At 40.5% G+C, this 12539-nt stretch overlaps 1 protein-coding gene across 2 annotated transcripts in view; it reads left to right on the forward strand.

Annotated features, from left to right (window-relative positions):
• The window catches only part of tnmd (tenomodulin), a 56089-nt gene that overhangs the window by 5368 nt on the left and 38182 nt on the right, over nucleotides 1-12539 (forward strand). The window lies entirely within an intron of this gene.

Consider the following 12539-nt stretch of genomic DNA (forward strand, 5'->3'; position numbering starts at 1 on the left):
CACGTTCTCTCCTTTCAACATAAATATGAATCACCATTGAGCCATCTCCTTTGTCCTTGTTAAATATTTCATGCCGGAGGTAGAGCAGTCATTATTTCTACTTTAATAAGCTGTGATCATTCTCACGTGGCACAAAATGTGTTGATGGCAGAGGTTGCCCAGGCGATGAATATCTAACCTGTGCACCCTGGGTTTTGCTTTAATGGGGTCTTGAGGGGTAGGCTCATTCTCTGGCCTCCCCATCAGTGAGTGAGATGGAGCACCTTCAAAGGGGAATCACCTGTCTGTCAGATGGGAAGGAAGCTCCCTCAGACACAGCATGGCAGTAAAACTAAGGTATGTATCCTCAGTAAAACTATCTGGAGACTTTTTGAAGGTAAACAGATGGATTGATACAGTAAATGGATGGATGGATGTATCAATGTGGCAGCCAGCACCTTGTTTGGTGAACAGGTATTGGGTGCAATGCAGCAGGACACTTAACTCACCAGCTAATCCTGAGCAGTGTCTGGCACCTACATGTATAGACTCTGAGCAGCAGAGCACAGCATCTGAAGCCAAGGGGAGTGTACACCATTAATTTAGGAAACAGTTGAGTTGTTATTTTATTCGAGCACAAAGATGAGCATAGTGACAACTCAAATTCAACTTAAGTAAAGTGCTTCCCTCAGAGTCCTTGAACATGGAATATATTAGCTTGGATACAACAAAGGCATATGTTACCATGGTTATAATGAATTTTTATTACTTCCCCAGCTCCAGGTTGCTCGGAAATATTCTTAAATCAAGATTAACCAGAGAGGTCACGTATGCATGGTGCTTATTTAAGAGGAGTAGTCACATCAACTGCCCAACTCACCCAATTGACTTGAATATTCTTTAAAACTGTACTATATATTTCTAAGAATTATCACCTATTTCTGCAAAAGCGCAGTTTTAGTGTCTTTCAGCTTATCGTTTAGTTTGTCTGCCCACAACTTTATGGTTTTGGCTCTCATCAGCATGGTCTCCAGCTGCAGCAGGCAGCCATTAAAGTAAAAAGCCCTGATAAAATAACTGTACACCGCATGCCCATCACTAAGAGGCTGACAGACAAAGTTAGCTGGTGAACATAGTGGAACATTTAGCAGCTAAAGAGCCAGATATTTCCCTCAGGAGTTGATGGAGACTGAAGGAGCTAAAAGGAGGGTGAATATTGGACTTCATGTACATTTGCAGCAAGTCATGCGCACAACTTTAAAAGATGATAATGATAAATTAATATATTGTGGTTGTTTTTACAGCCTGTTGTGCCAAAATATAAATTAATGCAGATTTAAGACACATATGGAATATATAAGGTGGAAAGGTTGTGTCTTCTCTCTGGTTACAAAGGCTATGTAACATGTTAGCGCACCATCACTGTTTTAGTACAAAACTGATTTGTAGCTGATGAAGCTTGTATTCTTGCTTTTCTCCCAGTATGAAAAGTTTTGATTGCAAAGTGGCCTCAAAAACTGCCAGTTTATTATTGACCACACTATAGAGCTCATAACATAAGAAAGTGATAATTATTGAAAAAGAAGGGCTCTGAAATGTGCAGCAACAAATTCACAAGTGCAAAACAGGTATGTAGAGAAAGTTCCTGATGTGGTCCCTTCTCAGTTTGAAATCTGTTCTTCCTCCTGCTGTTTTGACAGATCCTGTTCACCTGAGATGAGAGGTGCAAACTGTAAGAGCCACACCCTTTTTACAGTTAGAAAAAGAAAGAGGTGCTGGAGCACACTAGGAAGTACTCTGACGTTACTTAGATGTTGGTATGGCATTTTACTTCCAGGTTTAAAACAAGGGATACTCTGCTCTCAGTTGGACTTTTTCAATTGAAGGATCAAAACTGACAAATCCGAGAATCCACAGCTTTGAAGTTAACAAGCACAGAAAGTCCTAATGCTGCCTTAGATCTAATTACAATAAACATTGATTGCAAAATGGGTTCTGCTTCTAAAAATCGGTTGCAACTCTTGAAACGCAACAATTACTTTTGTGCTCAGTCAATAGTTTAACTTATGTACTTGCACTTAAAACAATTACTAGGCCACTAGCTATCACTCAAACAACACACACACACACACACACACACACACACACACACAAATTATATATCACGTATTGCATAGCGTTTTGACCTCAGCATTTCTAATTACAAGTTGAAACCACAGCACGACTACAGCCACAAACACCCCTTGTCTATTTTTACAGTTTACCAAGGCAACGTGACCTCGGCTTTGTATGAATAACCACAGAATGGTAATTTGCTCTGTGCATTGTATTTCAACATGACATGATAACCGCTTGGGATCTTCTTTTAATTACCTGAAAACATATGTTGTTACACAGGCCTGGGGAAGATAATTTGCCATCATTTTCTCTACGTGTGCGTGTGTGTGTATGTGTGTGTGTACGCATCAGTGTGCATTGTGTGTTACTAGATTAGGTGCCTCTGCATTCTCTTTTGGTTTACGGCAAATTTCTGTTTACTATGTGCTCATTATTGTTCTGGGCCACAAGTCTCACTGGGGAATGTTGCCTCCTTGTAAATTAATCCTCTGTTATTACCAGTAACTCAGCAACTCTGTGAAAATGGAATCTGGCTGGTGAATCCAACAGGAAAGTGAGAATAATTTGCCTTGATGAAATTATTTTAAGAAATCGTAAAGAACTAAATCTAGAGGTTGATGTCTGCTGTGTGTAATGTCTGTAGTGCACAGCATCCAAAATCAAAATTTCCATTTCCAAATTTTGATATATTTGCTGCTATTTTTAATTCATGAACCACTTTGAGTGAGATTATCTGCAGACCAGCAGCCATAGACTGAGTAATTGTGAACCTGTGGACATTGTAAACCCGTTTTTCCTGTGGAACATTGAAGAGCTCACAGGTGTAGGTCTGTAAGGCAAAACTGACGGAGAAATACATGAATGTCAGACCTGAGGAAAGTGCTCCATTATTCAAGCTGAAATTGCATTGCTCACCTTGATGCCTTTCCCTCTCCGGTCCCAAGGTAGCTGCTGAGTTGTCACTCCTGATGGCCTCTTAAATGCCTCACTGTCAGGACCGGCTTCCTTAATGAACACTGCTGTGCCTGCTGCTTTTCTACTGGTCACAGGTGGATGGCTTTTCAAGGCCGGTCGCCCCTTTGTTTATTTATTGCTCATGAGCTGTGTATACCCAACATCCCCTCAGTGTCCAGATGTCAACATGCAACAGGGGAGGGAGACACAAGATTTGATCATGATATGATTCTACTATCCTTTTTCTTAGTTTGTCTCCAGGAACAAAACAAGACAGTGCTAACTTCTCCTCATATTCGGTTTGTTTACTCCGTCTCGTTTGGAGGAATTATTATTCTGGGGAGGCAGCAGGGCTTATCAAAACAGCTGGTTTGGCAAGACCTTTTGGGGGGGCCTGCCCCTCAGTCTGTAATCTTTTCAGATTTTACACATCAGGCTCATTCATTCAGTAGCAGGCCAGTGTCCACTGGTGTTTCTCCCTGGCTGTTAAATTAGGCTGCTCCCTCCTAAAATGATGCATTATGCCTTCTACTCGGGAAGCAGTCAGGAAGAGGGAGGGTATGCAGATCAGGAAGAACAAAAGAGAGTTGTTTTAAATTGTTGCCAGTGGAGTGCCTGAGGTAGGAAGGCTTCATGGCGGTTGTGGCACATTGCCTTCGTCTGGGATGGTGACTGCTACAGAGAGCATGACAGCACTGCAAAGCCCACCGGGAGTTATTTATTGTGCCATACAGCACTTTAGTACGTCTGTGATTTTCTTTTTAGAAGCAAGACTAATACGGGTGTTGGAGAGATCTGCATCTTAATTGCCAGTACTTCATTTTGCCAATCCACCAGCAGCTCATGTGCAGCATGGTGTATGTTCAGTGCGATGGGTAAACACACAAATACTTGCCTTTTTTTTTCCAGACTCTGTTTCTTTCTCCTCTCTGTCCCACCAGTGTGACTGCCAAGAAGACTCCTCTGCTGTGTTGTACAATTTAGAATGTGATTGAGCTTTCACATCCACTTTCACTCTCCCAGTAAGTCTGCACCGCTTATAACCTTGATGTGCATTTACAGCGACAATGCCGAGGCAGAGAAGTGAACAGCAAACGGGATATACTCTGTTCACCTGTCTTTTCTCAACGTATTTCAGGTTGCAGATTAGAAATGGTGCTATATTGTTGGTATATACTCTCATGGATCATGATTTTAGAAATGACTAAATCTCTATTCTGAAAAATGGGTATGTGAGAGTATTCAGCTATATATCTGTCAGCAATTAAAAGGTTGCATTGACTTTTTTGCGAGTTTGCCCCATTAGTCACCTTGCTCAATATGTGAGGAGAGAAGCAGCATCTTAATCATCCCTTTAGGACTCTAACACTTCATGTTAAATAACCTTAGCTGATTAGCCTTTTTTATGTGAGAAAATGAGAACTTGTAACAGCTCTAAAAGTTGGAATGCTAATTTTAATGACACATTTAGACCTGCCAGGCTTATGAAGGCTTTTTTTTAAGAAAATCAGCAAAAATAACACTTTTTAAAGGGAGATTTTTCAATCAGTGAAACTTCAAGTGTTTGCTCAGGAAATGAGAAAGGTAAGCCAGACAACTTCGTTTTTAGAGCTGTAATGAACCTCATTAATGATGAGGTATTCATTCTAGATGTTATGAATCCATAAATCACATAAATGAAATTATTCGCCAACATACTGGATAATGCAGCTAGTGTATATATTTACGGTACCCTGTGGAGTTTTCCTGTAAACAAAAACAGTTTATCATACCATCCCCATCGGTGCATGAGTGAATTTATGTTTGTCAGTGAGTACGTTTACATGCACACCAATATTCCACTATTATATGACAATATTCCGAATTTGATACAGGTCATGTAAACAGCATATTCCGGTTGGATATTCCGAATAAGGCCTTTTTCCAATTATAGCATTTTCCGATTAAGACATGTGGGATATTCCGGTATTATTTGGGTTTAAGAGGCCTTCTTTGGACATGTAGCCTATGCAGCGCATTCAGAATATGCGTCGATCTCAATCAGGGTTTTCACCGCAGGCTTATGGTCAGCCCTGTGCGTTGCTGTGGTTTCTGTACACAAACCAACCAGCCAACAGTTTGCAAGGCTGGAGACCCGATAAAAAAGGAGAACCACAGCTACTTTTAAACATTATCAAAGACTTCGATATCAACAGGTTTTTGGATATGCACACACATCACTACGTCGCCCTTTTCAAGAAGCTGGTTGAAGAAATGAAAGAGGGACGCTGTATTAGCACGGTCTAACTACTCAGTTAGTAGAATAAGATAAACAAAACAGAGACTCGCTCAGCAAAACACTGCTCAATAGCACCTGTAGTGGTCAACAACTTCACAGGGTACCTCAACAGTAAGTAACGAATTCACATTTGCAAACAACATACTGTTTTGGGGAGCACATAACCAGGGGGGAAATGTAATAGCTCATTTTCACAGCAAACACTTTAACCCAGTTGTAAACAATAACACTAATGACTACTGCAGTTGTCGTCAATGGGCCTCATTCACCAAACGTTCGTAAGAACAAATGTGTTCTTAAACCCCACTTACGCAGTTTTTCACGAAGATTCTGGCATTCACCAATGTTTTCTTATTTGTTCTTAGGTATGAACAGAATCTACGCACACTCAAGAGCACTCTTGCACACAATTTAGAGCTGACATGTTTGCGCAAAACAAGTAGCTATACCGTTTTCGTCCGTTCTAATTAAAAACTAATTATTTTACACATAATTATACGTTGTTTTAATAAATACACACTGCTGCTCATTTGTAAAGCACTTTGAATTGCAATTGTGTATGAATTGTGCTAGGCCTATATAAATAAACTTGCCTTGCTTTGCCTTCAATTCACATCAATTATGTTAACGGGGAACCTTGCCATCTCCCTTAGAGATAGGGTGAGAAGCTCAGTCATCCGTGAGGAGCTCAGAGTAGAGCCGCTGCTCCTTTGCGTCGAAAGGAGCCAGTTGAGGTGGTTCGGGCATCTGGTAAGGATGCCCCCTGGGCGCCTCCTTAGGGAGGTGTTCCAGGCATGTCCAGCTGGGAGGAGGCCTCGGGGAAGACCCAGGACTAGGTAGAGGGATTATATCTCCAACCTGGCCTGGGAACGCCTTGGGATCCCCCAGTCGGAGCTGGTTAATGTGGCTAGGGAAAGGGAAGTTTGGGTTCCCCTGCTGGAGCTGCTGCCCCTGCGACTCGACCGTGGATAAGTGGATGAAGATGGATGGATGGATGGAACCCTGCCATCCAATAATAAGTGATTGATCACGCTATTTATACGCCAAGAGTATCTTCTATGTTTTGAAGTCATTTTTTTTTTGCCTCAGATTTCAGATCAAACCATTTCTTTTCTACTTCATCGGTTCTGCGCCCTTCTCCGGATACAGCGTTCACTGCATGAGTAACTGCATTCCATGCATTGGTTTTATTTGCTGCTTAGTATGCACTGCTGACGATACTAAATATGTCGTCTCATTTTCCGTTAACTTCTTGCAGCAGTACCTCCACTTCAGAATTACTGAAGTTTTTCTTTTTGGAGTCGATGCCTCCACCGTCTTTGCCACGTCTTTTGGACATTTCTCTAAGTGTGCAAATGACGCAGCCCTGCCATCTCATGCCCTTTTATTGGAATGAACAGGGCGTTTATCTATGCTAAATAGGAGCAACAGGCACAAGCTCTCAATTTATGAAGACATTTGGATTCATCATTCTAAGAACACCTGCAAACAATTCTGCTGTTTAATAATACGTCATGAATCAGACGTAAACTTTTCTTAGGGACTTTCTTAAGAACATATTTAAGAGAAAACTAGTAATATATTGGTGAATGAAGCTCAATGTTATTAGTTGCACATGTGCTTTCCCCTATATGACAAGTAAAATGTCTGCTGTGAAAAAAAATCCCATTTCCCATTTGGGAACAATGGAAAACCAAGAATAGTTTGATGCTAGCATAGCTATAAGGATTCAGGTTAGCTAGATTAAGATTGCAAAACAACGTTCAGTACAAGTTGAACAGATCTTTGATGGTGAAGAATGGACAAAATAGACAAGCTCATTAAGCAAACATGTCAGTCAAATCCAAAGGATGAAGAAGCCCATCTTGCTCAGTCAATATTGTCATGACTTATTTACAAAAGCATAGGCTACATTAAATTGCAAAAGAGATGAGTTGTTGATGGCAGTTGAGTCACTGATACAAGTGAGTGGATGTGTGTTGACGTGCTGGTGGGCGAAATGCTAAAAGGAACCAAACAAAGCACATGGAGAGCATCTCCCTGAGAGGCGGCTTTTATAGTGACTGGGAGCATTGGGCCAGGTGCTACCAATTAGCCCAAATGAAAGGCCCTCCAACTACAGGATGAGAGCAAATATAGTAGGGGGATTGTGTGGGTATTGTGTCCAAAAAGTCTGACAGTCACGTTTAACTTGCATTTTTCATTTTTACAACAGAAACTAATGAGAAACATGTATGAAAAGAAACGGTTCATGATCCAATTTCAATAATTTCCCCCTGGCCCTTATTGCTACTGGTTGATAAAAAAATCAAGTTGATTTACACATCAGGGGGCGTAAAATCGTATCTGCTTCCAAATAGGGGCATGACACCATGCTAATTAGCAGTGTTGGTAAACTCCCTTACATACACTTACTGCATCCATGTTGTTACAGTAGTTCAACATGTTCCTATTTGTTTCTCTGTGTTTTACATAGTCATAGTAATTTACAGAGGTGGGATGGGGGGGTTACAACCCACCCCAATAATCAAAACTGGCCAGTGCAACCCCCCCAAACATCTAATAATTTCCTTTACATAATTAAAGAAATTCACACCATAAATTAAAGCAGAAAAGGCACAAATTGTTGCAGAAAAATTTACCAGAATGCATGAAATTAAGTGTTTGATATGCTCAAAATTTCAATTTTGCTCGAAAGTGGAGATCTAAACCCTCCCAATATAGAATCCAAAGTTACGCCCTTGCATACAGTACATGTGGTCATGATTTTTTGATGGTCACTGATGTCTATAGAGCAGCTACATATTAAATGCATATTTTGAAGCACCTGAATGCTCTGAAGTATTGTATAGTGTTTTTTTTTCTTGTGTGGTGGATGTATTGTTATCCAGCACTCGTCACCACGAGTATGATGGATGACAGCTGCTGCTCTGCTGCTGTGTCTCATTTGCCCAGAAAATGTACTTCACTTTGTCAGCTGACTGTGATAAAGCTTGTCAAGATCCTCTTTCTGGTATTCATGGAGGCAGCGGGACTGACCCGCTGACCTACATGAGCAGCTACAACGTGAATGGATGAAATGGGAACGTCCAATTCATGTTAAATGAAGGAGGAGGATGATGGTTGTTGATGATTTTTTACTGCTCTTCTCTCCCGGTGTGAGCACAGAAAGCGTTGTTTTGGAAACACTGCTCTCTTTTAACCAGTTACACAAGGGGTCTCAGACTCCTTAAAGTACAGTGTGTCCTCTGGGCTGTTGTCTCTCGCTGAGATAATGCAGGGCTCGTTAGCTGTCTGGCAGGAACAAATAATGGCCTGGGTGAAATGTTGTACTGTCATACACTACATTTTAATATCAAAAATCAGAGAAATAGATTTTTACACCGTCTATCAGGAGTTTGAACATCCCAACGAGATGTGACTTTACCAGTTTACATCTGCAACCTTAATTCTATATTTGTTGCTGTAATAATTACAGTAAATGTAACATGTTTCACATATTTACACCACAAGGTGCAGATTGGTGCTAAAAGTAGTAATTGCAAAAACTTGAAAAGAGCATTCGTTGATAATGTAAATAATGTTTTGTCTCTCACTAAGACCGTGCATGCAAGATTACTAGTTGCTGTCCCCAGTGCATACTGTATTCACCGGTTGTCGTCTAATCTCACCTGAGGCTTGTTCTCTAGCCCAAACGAACCCTGTGATTTTCATGAATGGTACAGTCCAGTCCAGGGATTGAAACTGTGGTAAACACATACCCTCAACATACAATATAACAGTGGTATCTTATCGCTTATAAATGTCCTATATTTCTGTCTTTTTGACCCTTTTCACAGTCTCTACTTCCACCCCATTAGACAATTACAGTAAATCTCATCATAATTAATAAAGTTGTCAACTCTAATCGTTGCAAAAACTACTCATTTAACCTCTAAGTAAATCGTTAATAAGTGTCTTGAGTTTCCAACTCTTGACATAAACTGGACAAATGGAAGTCACATAGGCTAATAGTCGAGAAATGTTTATACTTAAACCAAAGCAACCTTGTCACCCCAAATGAAAGTGAGAAAACTGCTCATGTACCTAATTCAGAGAAAAGAAATCATATTTGCTGGTCCCTCTCTTCATTTACATATCCTCCCAACCAGTGGCAAAAATACTGAAAAGCATTAATTTTCTCCTTCAAAGTGCTTAATTTGCATGTCTTTCATTAGTGGCTGACTGTGATGGACCATGTAGGTTTCATAATAACTCAAAAATTGAGTCAAATACTGATGCTCCTAAGTTTTTTTTTAATAGCATGAGACCATGTTAAGCTGTAAAGACAGACCCCGACCATTGAGAGCATAATGTGTTGTGCTCTCCCATTGGGTCTTCAAAGTATTTTTCTGTGTTGTTAAAAAGAAGGGCAGAGCAGCACTGACATGCAACCCACACAGGGGCCATGGCAACAGACCAAGAGCTTCTCATCAGTACCAATAGTCCCAGTGTGATAGCCCAGTGTCTCTGCATAGGAGTGTCATTCCTCTTTTATTGTGTCTGCAAGGCAGAATCATGGTGTAAACAACATTTGATAAGCATGTATATCGCCCAGAAGCTAGTTAGGAGCTACCTTGTTACAGGCATTGCTGGCTTGTTCTATAAGTTACAGTATAAGGCACATATGAAGTAGTGGTGAGGATATCAGCTGTGTTATGATAAAATGAAGAGAGCTGGTCCCGCTTTTGTTGTAACGATTACGACTTTGAACATCCGGACTAAAGCTGCTGTCAGTGGTATGTGTAGCAGAAACAATATTTTGGCATTTTTGCAGTAAGCTGAATGTAGACTGGCTTTCATTGCTTTCCACGCACAATTTTATTCATGCATAAGTTGGCATGCAGATAAATGCACTACAAGTACTGCTGATAAATACCAAGATGACTATCTATTGTCATCTGAGGGTAACTTTCCAGTGAATTTAAATGTGTCACATCCACAATATTGAGTAAACCTGTGCAAATGGAAAGCATTTTTGCCCCTCTGAACCACAAGAAGTTCAGCCTTCATTGACTTTTAACAAAATGCGACTTGGACTTTTTTCTTCTTTAGTTGCTTAAAAACTTTCTGGCTGCTGTTAATGGCGTTCATCTGGCCAAATTATTGCCTTGCATCTAAATGATCCAAATTGCAGCCTTATAGCTCACACAAGCTGTTTCTTAAATGCCACTTAGCTGCTGGATCCCAGAGTGTGCTCTTGTTGATTTATTGGGAGGTGGAATGGCTGAAAACCAGCAGAGCGACAAGGAGACATATCCACTATAGAGGTCATTCACCTTGTGACTGTCTGCCTTATACTTCAGAAGCTTGCAGTCACTGCTTGCAGTCTTTGGTCTGTTGAAGTTTCAGATTGTGAGATAACAATAAGCAACAGGATTCAGTAAGCGCACCTGACAACCAGCAGATTGTTCTTCAGCTCGGCCCAGTGGTTACTCAGTAGGGAAAGGCACAAAGGGAAGATGCAACATGGTACAATGCAATGGCAGAGAAAAAAGAGATGGCAAAACACAGTCAAGGGGCCTTTATGTGGTTTAACTTCAATTCAGTTTTTTCTACTTTCTACTGGTTGCTGATACTGTGGAAGCCATACCTATCTCATGTTGGCTTGTGGAATTGGAGGGAGGTTACATCATTTGTCATGTCCTAAAAGGTTGGTTTAACACCCTCTTTAAATGCCTTGTGAAGTCCCTGTGTTCTCTCTTACAGTTGGCAGGTGAAGATAAAAAAAAAAGTACTCTTGGCCATTTTGGAGGCCCTTTTTTCCTCCATGTCATTGGGGTGAAGAAAAAAGACACTATTTCCTCTTTCTAGTTTATCTGGGGTTTGGCTAAAACTTAAAAAAAAAAAAATAATAAAAAAAAAAAAGTTGAAAGCTGATCAAACATTGGTTAAATGTAGCAACATTTCATTCTCAGCCCGGTGTGTGTCACACATTTGCTTGAACACACAACTTTGGGTCTTAATAAAAACCCTCTATGGCATAATTATTGCACTAAGATTTTGGATTTTACAAGTTATAACTACAAAAAGATAAAAAAAAAAAAAAAAAAAAAAAAGTCTGGGGAAACATCACATTCCCCGAGCTGTTGTTTGAAGAAATACAACCCTGTGTTGTTTTCACTTAGATTTTTATTGAGATCATAGAAACAAACACATCGAACAACAATGTGTCCCAGTCCCTGAGTGTATTTCACAATAGTGTGTTGACCAAAAGTACTGAATAGCTCCCAAAGTTCCCCCTGTGCCCCTCCCTCCTGAACGTAGCTCTATTATGGGCACAGTAGCACGTATCAAGGTGATTTATTGCCAGAGAGAGCTCAAGTTGTTTAAAATGACTGGTGTGATTAGTCATATATGCTTCAGAGCTGAAAAAGGGGTGCACAGTGCTCCTGTAAATTAACAGCAGCTGCAAACTGTAGTCGACCACAGCAAGGTGGTCAAACGTGGTAAGCGGCAGAGTCGCCGGGGTACAAGGAGAGAAAGTGGGTCATTACATCCCTTTCAGGTATGAGTAGCTTGACAGAAGAGAATGGAAGGCTACGTTAAAGATTCAGAGGCTCTGTGATGAATTGATTTCAGCAATGGAAATAAAAACAGGAGAAGTATGATAGTCTGTGAGTTTGCCAAAATTCCACTTGAGTTACTGCACAAATATGCTCCATATATTCCCACAAGCTCTCAGATATCTCCACGCTCCATTATTCCTGACAGAAAGGTGCTCCTGGAAGAAGCGTTTTATTTAGTAACTGGTTTTCTTTTGGTTTTTAAAGTATTGCTTCCTCTTTCCTCCACTTTTTTAGCCTATTAAGGGATCTATATCTTTATGAATCTGTAACTGGCTTCACATTGAGCCAACAGAGAAGAGCCAAGGAAATTATTTTGTGTTTGTGGTATTTGTCTGACATGCTTTACAGGCATAGCTCTAGATTTTGGGAAATAAATGAAAAGACTGATACCACTCTGAAACATGAGTGGTATCGATCTAACTGTCGGTACGAAAGAAAATAGGTCTATTTCCCAAAATGTTGTGCTGTTCCTTTATAATCTTTGGAATGTCTGACATAACCTGCTGCACTTCTGTAAAGAACTCAAATACAGTGTTGCAGGTTGGCATATTTTGTAGGCCGACCTGGAAGTTAGCACTGCCCTGGTTCCCTCGACAAAAAGC

Source organism: Sander lucioperca, chromosome 1 (assembly GCF_008315115.2).
Source record: "Sander lucioperca isolate FBNREF2018 chromosome 1, SLUC_FBN_1.2, whole genome shotgun sequence".
NCBI lineage: Eukaryota > Metazoa > Chordata > Actinopteri > Perciformes > Percidae > Sander > Sander lucioperca.